Here is a 10,477-nt window from a genome sequence, read left to right on the forward strand (position 1 = left end):
ACGTTTTCCTACTGTAGGGGCCTCTGCAAGTGTGGAGGACTCCTGAAGGCTACAAGATGACAACATTGGAATTCTATTGGAAGGAGTCTTTCATATTTGTTTGTCAACGCCGAACCCACGACAATCTACGCTAAATTAGCATTTTTAGCTAACAGCTACAACACGCATAGAATAGAATAGAATAGAATAGAATGCCTGTATTGTCACTATACAGTTGTACAATGAGATACATAGCATCTCCTACTCAGTGTAAACATACTGGGGGGGGGGGGGGGGGGGGTACAGTTCTGCAGCGCTATATACATATGGACAGTATTAACATAGGGAAGAAGATGTATATGTGGTGAACACAAATGTGTTACCACATTTTGGTAAATTTTATTATATTTAAGAAAAATATACGCCAGTAATTAAGACAATTATTATTTTACATTCATTACGTGTAGTCCATAAAATTGAGGAGAGTAAAAGTGAGAAATGATAAGCGGAACTTGTGACACTGTAGTCGTTCGTCCGCGGTTGCCTAAAGCGGACCAACTTCCTGTCCTCTCAGACGCAGTTCGGGAAAAGATACGAGTGCTCCTGTGATTCTTTCTCTGAGACTCTACCTTTATTTTTACAGGTCAGTATCGTCTTAAAAATACAGTGTATGAGGACTTTGTGCCTCGTTCTACTTCAGTGTTTACTGAGGGTTATGTTGACACCGCCGATGTAACCTTAAGTGTGGTTTATTTGAAAGTTACTGTAGCGCGGCACCGCAGCGGCGGTAAAGCCGAGCCGCGCAGCCCCAAGTCTCGCGAGATTTACCGCGAGTTATCGCGAGAGTTACCGCGAGAGTTCGCCAGCCTGTGGGATGTATTTAAACTTGGTAAACTCTATTTAACAATCAAATATGTGTGTGTGGTGCTCCAATTTAACTGTAAAGGCCCTGACATCAGATTATTCAAGTTTAAAATATCTCATATACACTTTATGGTTCAAGTAATGTGGAAATGTTAAGAATAAGCTAAGAATGCATGTACATTTATGTTGTTACATTGCAAAGTAATACATTCAGGTGTGTTTTGTCTAATCTAGTAAGATTTATGCACTTATATCAGATTTGTGGATAAGCTATTTTGAGTTTGCCCTATATGTGAGAAAGAGCAATAAGATGTTTAAGGCATTGTATGGTATCTGCACTGCTGATGTGAATGAGTGAAGGAATAATGTAATTAACAGTGTAAACTGGAGAAATGTCACTGAATGTAAATTATCTTTGTTGATCTGAAATAAGAGACGCAGTTCGGGAAAAGATACGAGTGCTCCTGTGATTCTTTCTCTGAGACTCTACCTTTATTTTTACAGACTTGTATTCTTTTTGTTATTGTGGTCTTCACTCCCGGGACCCGTAACACATATATATGTATAAAATGTGCAATTTACAAGCCGTAAGTAATATGTAATAAATAGTGTTATGTATGTACAGTTGAGTTATTGCACATGGAATTGGTATAAATAGTGTTATGTATATACAGTTATTGCACATAGAATTGGTATAAATAGTGGTGGTCCATAGAGGAAGTGGGGGGCTGTGTTATCGGTGCATGTGTGAGTTCAGGGTGGTTATCGCTTTGAGGAAGAAACTGTTTTTGAGTCTGTGGGTCTTTGTGTTGATGCACCTGTAGCGCTTCCCTGAGGGAAGCAGGCTGAACATGTTGAAGCCAGGGTGGGAGCTGTCCTTGATAATGTTTGCTTCTCTGCTGAGGCAGCGGGAGGAATAAATGTCCATCAGGGAGGGGAGAGGGCAGCCGATCATCTTTTGTGCTGTCTTGACCACACTCTGAAGCTTCACTCTATCTGCCTTGGTGCAGCTGCCGTACCATACTGTGATGCAGTAGGTTAGCAGGCTCTCAATGGACGAGCGGTAGAAGGTCAGCAGCAGGTTGGAGTTCAGCTTGTACTTCCTGAGGACTCTCAGGAAGTGCAGCCGCTGTTGGGCCTTCTTGATGACCGCTGAGATGTTTTCCGTCCAGGAGATGTCAGCAGAGATGAGGACACCAAGGAACCGGAAAGTGTGGACCCTCTCCACACACTCCCCATTGATGTAGAGGGGGGCCAAGTCAGTGCTGTGTCTCCTGAAGTCAACAATGAGCTCTTTGGTTTTCTTGGTGTTCAGTGCCAGGTTGTTTTCTGAACACCATGCTGCCAACTTCAGGACTTCCTCTCTGTACTCTGCCTCGTCTCCCTTTAAGATGAGTCCGACTACCGTGGTGTCATCAGCAAACTTGATGATGAGAGTGTTGTTGTGGGTCGGACTGCAGTTGTGGGTGTAGAGAGAATACAGGAGGGGGCTCAGCACACAGCCCTGTCGGGAGCCGGTGCTCAGTGTGCGAGTGGAGGAGAGATGAGGGCTGAATCTCACAGTCTGGGGCCGGTTTGTGAGGAAATCCTTTATCCAGGCACATGTGAGAGGAGGGAGGCCAAGAGTGACCAGTTTGTTGATGAGGATGTCCGGGATGTTAGTATTAAAGGCTGAGCTGTAGTCCACAAAGAGCATTCGGACATAGCTCTGCCGCTGCTCTAGGTGACTCAGCACAGCGTGGAGGGCTGTGGCGATGGCGTCTTCTGTGGATCTGTTTGCACGGTATGCAAACTGGTGGGGGTCGAATTCTGGGGGGAGGTAATCCTTGATGTGCTGAAGGACTAGTCTCTCAAAGCATTTCATGATTACCGGTGTGAGGGCCACAGGGCGGTAAAATGTAAAACGTAAAACATAAAATGCATAAACGTTACTGTACGGGTATTATTTGTTAACATGACCCTTCTTCTTATACATGTAATACATTTATTACCAACCTGAGAGTTTCTCAGCTGGTCATTTGACATCACGAATGTCTTCAGAATTATTCCAGCTCCAGCTCAAGATGTCGTAGATTGCCACTTGCGGTCTGCTAGTAAAACGAAGTTCGATTACTCTGTGCTCGATTGCCCTTGAACCGGAACCGAGCGTAAGTTCCAAAAAACTGATTTTTGGAACTGAAATTGAATTGTACAACTGAAACTGAATGGTGAGAAGTGAAACTGAAATTATCCGAGAGCTGAATTTTGAAAGGATAAAATGAAGTTTCAAAGCAAATTTTCTGCCCTTATTTTCCAGGCCATGATGGTGTGTATGCAGGCTCCAGACAGAGCCAGGTTTTAAGCAAACCTAATATGCAAAACACACTAACATCTTTTACTGCAGGGTTACGGAGCTACTCCGGGGGAGACACCCTGATGTTGCCTGGGATGTGATCTAGCTAACCTTTTTCTTTAAGACAGGAATCTGGTTTTGATGAGTTGACTCATAGGAGTGTCCATGCATCAAGAGGAGGGGTCCAGAATTATATGAATTACATGAAACTATGTTTTCTATGTTTTCTAAACAATGTTTCTATCATATTTGCAGTGATTTGTGTGATTAACAGTTCATTTACAGGTATTAAACCTATGCAAGTGGTGCATCCATGTTTAGATGAGGCTTTGATGGTCCATAAATGAAGCTCACTGAACTAAAGAATGTGGTTTGATGATGATTGACATGCTTTCCAAATAGAAGTTTTTCCTCCTAGCAAGGAAATACAGGTGCAGCAGTCAGAGTATTGCTGAAAGGAATCTCCTGAGAAATCTTCAGAGGCCCAGTAAGAAGCGAGAACCATTCCACGCAAAGCTGACAGTCCAGGCAGTGGTTGAGGTCAAAGGTCGAGCTGTTTGTGCCCATCATGAGATCAGATTTCGGAGCCACAGCAAGGACCATGAAGCTGCATTGGAATGAGAGCTGTGCCAAGGGGGGCTTTCCGGAGGCAAACAGAGGAGATTGAGGACAACAGACGGGCACCTGAAGGATGAGGGGAGCGTGCCAAGCTCCATCAACAGCGCAGGGGGAGTTCGAGGATGGCATCATGATTCTGTGAGAAGCACACGAACCAGAAGCTGTGGTGATGACAGCAGTTTCCTATGAACATCACCTAATGCTGTGTCATACGTTCATACGATCATGCTCTGAAGACTGCTGGGATCATAACAGCAGTAAGATAACTGGATCCAACACCATTTCCACAAAGGATTTTTCCTGCAGAGATGAATGGGCAATGGAGGATATGTATCCCCCACAGGACAAGGAGGCCTGAAGTGAGGTGATGGGGGTTGGCAGAGGCCATAAAACTAAGAGTGCTGATGAGGTCTGCAGCTTTCACGATAGCTGAGACCCATGTTGACAAACAACAAACTCAACTGGTATGTTTGAATGTCTATTCTGGAGTCGACATTCACAGAGGGGAGAAGAGAAAAGCTGAAAGACTGACGTCAGCCAGGAAGTTTCTGTGGTTAAGTCCCGAGAAGTGAGAATTTGTCATCGGGCCGGTGGATTAGCAGTCTGTCTTTCGTCCCGAATGATGATCGGCGGGATTCGAGGCTGATATTACACGCTAAGCAACGCCCAGTAAGTTGAGAGAGCGACTCTATAACCGCAGAACTGGGTTAGGGTCCCGAAAGAGAGGTTTTGGTAAAATCGCCCAAGGGCCCAAGCGTCCGGTGAGTGTCCGGTTTTAAAATCGCCCTGGGTTTGTGTCCCGAGCGTCTCTTCACTGGGTTTTGAGTCGCGCGACTGGGTTAGGGTCCCAAAAGAGTGTTGCTGTGTTTGTGTGAATGACTGCGGAGCAGGCGCGGTCTGTGACACGGTTGTTGTTGTTATCATGGGTTCCCGAGCAAGTAAGACTGCCTCACAGGGAGATGACACATTCATGCAAGAATTCGCTCCTGGCAGTGTGAGGTATTTACATTCTCATAGCTGTAATGACCGTAAACTGGTCGCTGGAGAATGTCACATGTTAGAAGTTGTCAGACAACATAGCGGCCCTGAAGAGTGTGTAGAGAAGGCCAGCTCACATCAGCAGCAGTTAACCTATGAAACCAACGGTGGTTTAAGCAGTTCACAGCTTCCTAATTTGCATTTTCACACACACACAGTCTAAAAATAGCATCAGCACTCCAGCTCAGTCCTGGGTCACAGACTCCTTTCACGCACAGATCTCTTATTTTATATTACAAAGATGTCTTCTAATTACAACTGCAGAGATTGTCAGGCCTTTTAACACCTACACAATTTTGACAAATTTAAAAGTAACCGTCCAACGGATAAAGTCCAACTTTTTTGCGATCAATTAACCAGTATCAGTTCCAAACTGTCTCTGGCCTAATCTCTAAAATCCCTAACTCAATTTAAAAGCCTCCAAGGCCCAAGCTCCAAGCTTTGCTACCCAAAAAAGCGCCAGTACCGTTCCAAACGGTCAAGTGGTCCAACCACTAGCTATTCTGGAGTGCCCCAAATCTCCACAGTGGCCAACTGACTATCCCTCCTAGACGACAATGGCATGCGTCCGCGGCATTGGCAAGCGTTACCTCTGCGCTTCTTAGCCCTTCTACAAAAATTTACCTTAATTTAAAACAACCATCACTACTTCACATGAAGTATATGACCGAAGCCGGTCCAACCATCTTACCAATAGGGAATCTAACCCTCAAAAATGACCAATTACCTATTGTCCTATTTTCTCTTAAACACTTCTCTGTTTTCTCTTTAACTCAGTACTGTCACTTTCAACGTTTCATCGTCATTACTTCCACTTTCAATTCTCATGAGCCCTTCACCAAAATCAAAACAGACATTCGCCGGCAATTTTTACTGAATAGACATTTAATTTTATCGTCCAATTCAGCACAAAATCAACAGGCCTGTGCCTACCTCTTTTTATAAAGGCGCCTGTCCACTCGATTGCCGAATCATGCCTGCCTGTCTGACCACTTCGGACCCCGGATTTCTCCATCTAAGTCTCCAAACTCACTCCCTCCTCAATACACGGAAAAGCCCCCAAATGTTAAGGGGTTCATATATTGAGGCTGGAAACAAAAAGAACGATGGTCCAGAAGAGTTGGTCAAACAACGATTTTAATGAAACACACGCGTGGGGAGATGAATACAGCATACACCAGCTATAGATCCTCCGCCCAATAATACACAAGCAGCTGTTTTTAAAGCATCAGGGCAGGGTTGGACGCCCCCTCATGCATCAGAGCAGATACAATACATGCATAAGTTTCAAAACCACAAATGTTCTGTTGACGACTTGTGACACATTTAAAACATTTTCTCGTCTCCAGGCCAGGTGATTTCTGTAGCTGACATATGCTCGCTTATCTTCTGGAACATCAGCAGCACGTCTTAAGGCACACTGTCACTTATGCAGGCACAAAAATGAAGTCACAAGCAAAATATGATTAAACTTTCACCTATAAATGAGTTTACCTACGTGTGTGTGTGTGTGTGTCTCAACCTCACTCGAACTCTGTCTCAACTCACCCGTTGACGCTTCTGACCTTTTACCAGACAGAGGCTCATTCTATGTGTAATAACATTAACTCAAAACATATGTAATATATTGAATAACTGCTTCACCAAAATGCCACTACTCAAAGCTTAATAAAAAGATATAAACAAATAAAAGATAATTATGAATAACCTGGTTCTTCAAATAGCATCATCCAAACAGCTCCTCAAAAGAACTTACACTTACACTCTGCTTAGTTTCACTTTCGGGTGCAATAGCACGCTCTGCAAAAGCATGTCGTTTCCTGTCAAGAGTTGAGCCTTTCTTATACAACCCAATATAATCAGCATATAAACATTTAAGATTATAAAAAAGCATTCAAAGGCATTTAAGATTGTAAATTTAAACTCAACAGTTTAAAGTCGTTATAACTGCACCTGTAATAAAGGCTAATTGGGTGCCAATATGTTTAAACATCTGAATGCAATATCAATGCTGTAGATTATGTTATTAATGCAATGGTAGTGATGATAGTTATGAATAGTAGCAGTAAAATAATTTCTTTAATCCCACAGCACCCACAGCTAATTTAAAATCAGCAGGTAACCTGTTGTCATGTCTTCGGACTGTGGGAGGAAACTGGAGAACCCACAGAGAGAACATACCAGACAGAAATCACCCAGCTGGGGCTAAAATCAACCTTCTTGCTGTGAGGGGACAGTGCTGACCACTGCTCCACTGTGCTCTCTTCAGCTGATCAATACTCACTGTTAGCTGGACCAATTACAGTAGTACCTATTCCACTCAGGTTCCTCTCCTGCTGAGACTGTACCTGATCCATGATGGAAGTTCTTTTTTTCTCTGATCTAAAACTCTGATGGTCCACAGTAACAGTGCAACCCCCACATCCACAAGTTTGATAGGTTATTTTTGTGTAAGCATGAAATAATTTGTGTGTGATCACAGTGTCTGTTAAACACAAACTACAGTACTCTGCAGCAACAATGACGTACAATTCAGTGTGTGACAAATTGTGTCCAGCTGTGTGTGCACTGAAACAAAATCATGTTTAGAAGCAGAAGATTTTATACTCCTGACTCCTCCTCTCTGCTTCCTCGTCCTTCAGCTCCTCCTCCCTCTGAGCTCAGACTCTTCTGCCATCTAGTGGTCTTCTGCCCGTACTGCATCTCCACCGGTCTGCTGCTGTCCATCTGCTGGAGCAGGAAGAACAAACCAGCCGTCTCCATGGAGATGACCCAGCGTGATGGAGGAGGTCAGGGATTGGACAGAGAGTATGATGATGTCACCACTGAGCATGCCTTCTGAGCTGCGGAGCCTGTTAGTGTTTAAGCTGCAGATGATGATTTTTCACTGCTGGTAAGGACTTCACTGGTCTCTAACTTCTTCTTCAAACTCTTCCACTGGACTGCTCCACATCAGCTCACAGTTGTTCATGTTTGTTGTAAACTGACTTCTCCTCCCACTGTCCCACAGCCAGGAATACATATGCTGGTGCACCAGATAAGAAGTTGCAATGCACGTTTGCGTACATAAGATTTTCTGGACGAGGACAGACATTTATTTAGAACTCTTAAAGATGTCAAAGAAGCAAGCTCCTTTAAGCAATTACTTTGGTGTTCCTCCACTTCCAAAGAAATGTCAGAAGGAGTCCGAACCACAAAAGAAGCGCGTATTCTCGGAAAAGTGGTTGCAGGAGTTGAGCCTGTGTGTAATCTCCCTGTGTTTCTCTGAGTGTATTTAAGTCGTGTCTTCTGTTGTTGTAGTCGCTGGTCCGTCTGTGTATCCACCGCTTCATCTGTGTGTGCTGCCTGCTGTCAACTGTCATTTACCTTCGTCCATCCTCCTTCATGTTCATGTCCTGGTTTGTGTTCAGTAGTTTAGTTGTTCTCAGTTTAGATAGTTTTCTGTCCTGTTTGCCGTTTCTCTCTTTGCTTTGTGTTCAATAAACCACCTTCTTACCTTCACGACTGCTTGCAATTAGATCCTCCTTTATTATTTCCACACGGCTCATCTCACTCGTCGTGACAATAAAATTGAATTGAAATGAACAGAAGAGTGCAGCTTTAGGAACAGCAAAGATACTGTGCAGGACCCTCAAGCTCTGAGGCCTCTGGTGGATAATGTCAGGTTTTTGTTTCACTCTCGGTTTATTAATGATTTTGTGTTTATTGAAGATGATTCTGGGTTGTGTAGGTGCCTGAGATATTTCAGAGTTTCTCTGGTAAAGAAGAAGGATGGATGCTCATCATATGTCTTTATACATGACATTCTTTATTAGTTTGATTGCATTATTTAGCAAATACTCACTGAGACCTGTGACTTGTTCACTCACCTCTGACGCTGAGAGTCACTACTCTCTGTAGCAGCATGTGTCCATTCTTGTTGTAGACGGTGCAGGTGTAGACAGGTCTAGAAAAGCTTGCATCTGACACATTTAGACTGAGATTGTTAATGTAAATGATAAATAGAAGGGGACCTAATACAAATCCCTGTTCCCAAATTCAGAACATAGACCATTAGATTTAATGCAATGAGACCTGTTACTGAGGTAATTAGAGAACCATGCTCTCTCAGCGAGTCCTGACTGGAGGAGTCAAAGTTTTAAAATATAATGATTAACAGTGTGCAATGCTTTTGACAAATCAATAAAAAGGGATGCACAGTGTTGTTTCTTATCAAGTGCAACAGTGATATCATTTACCACTTTCATTGCAGAACGTCTGTGGATTATTTAGGTTCTCAGTGGTGACAAGTAATATTCTGATTTAGCTTGAACGCGGACACTGCAGACTCGGCTATCCAGCTAACCGGACTAGCATGCTACCGAGCCGACAGAGAAGCCTCCTTATCTGGTAAGAGCCTAGGCGGTGGTTTGTGTGTCTACAGCAACAAACTGTGGTGCACGAACTCGACTGAAGTGAGTTGCCACTGCTCACCACAGGAGGGATTTTTAATAGTAAAGTGTTGCCCGTTCTATCTACCAAGACAGGCATTTCTGCTGCACACAAAGGTAACTGAATATCCTTTCTTCTTTTCAGGTTGGAAATGTGTCCAGACTCTAACATGACCCACGGGCCCCATCCTTGGGATTTATGAGGAACAGGGAAAATGATCGGGAGAGAAGCAACAGACTGACTGAAAGTACTGGAACGAGCTCATGTAGAATCAGCTAAACAATATTCTGGATAAACAAATAGAAGCTTAAATACCTCAGACAAAACTATTATGAAAACGGCCCCAAAGCTAAAAAATAACAGCATGGAAACTGTGCAAACAATTAACAGCTAGAAACATTAAAAATCCACCTGCTTATTGCTGCAAACCCAAAGATACAGAAGAATCCTTTTGGTCCTCCTTCGTCACTTCTCTGCTCCTCCTCTGCCTCACCTCGTGCTGTCATCCTGGGTTTGCATTGAAAGTATTCCCCACCTAATCCCTTATCTATGTAATGCTGAGCTTTGTGCCCCTTTTAAAAAGCAAACAAGGAGAGAGCGTTCCAACATACACCCTACCAAAGTTACTAGAATTAAAGACCTGCCACCAACAGGTCAGCAGATCTCCCAGCACCTCCATGCAGGGAATTTCACCTCCACAGAATAAACATTTTTTATACTTTTTGTTTTATTTGTGTTTATTAGTGACTCCAGAACTCTTGCAGCTGTTAGTAATCACAGCAAGTTTCACAATCCCAGTTTTAGTTTTCCACTCACCCTTTATTTACAGACAGACATCAGTAACATTGTCAGCTCTGTCTTGCCTGTTGATGTTCTTCTTTTCACATTTTTGGGGTTCATCCTTTTAAATAAACTATAAAAAACAATCCATGTGTCAGAGCCTTGTTTGTGGTGATTATTGTAGATTCAAGATTCTTTATTTGTCACATGCACAGTTTTACAAATACAACACACAGTGAAATCTATCCTGACACACTCCTGCACTGTGCAAAAGGGGACAGAAGAACATTATATACATTAAGAATACAAAATATACTTTGATGTATATATTATATACACTGTAGGTGTTGGAGCTGTTATCAATGAAACACTGTCCTTCTCCCTGCCGTCTCTCTTCATGAGATCCTCCACCGATGGGCCAAAGTAGGCTGTCAT

The 10,477-nt window shown here is 43.2% G+C and overlaps 1 long non-coding RNA gene across 2 annotated transcripts; it reads left to right on the forward strand.

The window, feature by feature from the left end:
- Window positions 1–565: 565 nt before the first annotated feature.
- On the forward strand, window positions 566–10,073 carry LOC134615719 (uncharacterized). Of its 2 annotated transcripts, none has more exons than XR_010091330.1 (4): window positions 566–622; window positions 7,474–7,724; window positions 9,084–9,220; window positions 9,407–10,073. It is a non-coding gene; the product is annotated as an uncharacterized LOC134615719 (long non-coding RNA). The 2 variants fall into 2 exon arrangements; XR_010091331.1 differs by having other exon boundaries at window positions 9,138–9,220.
- Window positions 10,074–10,477: the final 404 nt, after the last annotated feature.

The sequence above is a fragment of the Pelmatolapia mariae genome, linkage group LG3_W (genome assembly GCF_036321145.2).
Source record: "Pelmatolapia mariae isolate MD_Pm_ZW linkage group LG3_W, Pm_UMD_F_2, whole genome shotgun sequence".
NCBI lineage: Eukaryota > Metazoa > Chordata > Actinopteri > Cichliformes > Cichlidae > Pelmatolapia > Pelmatolapia mariae.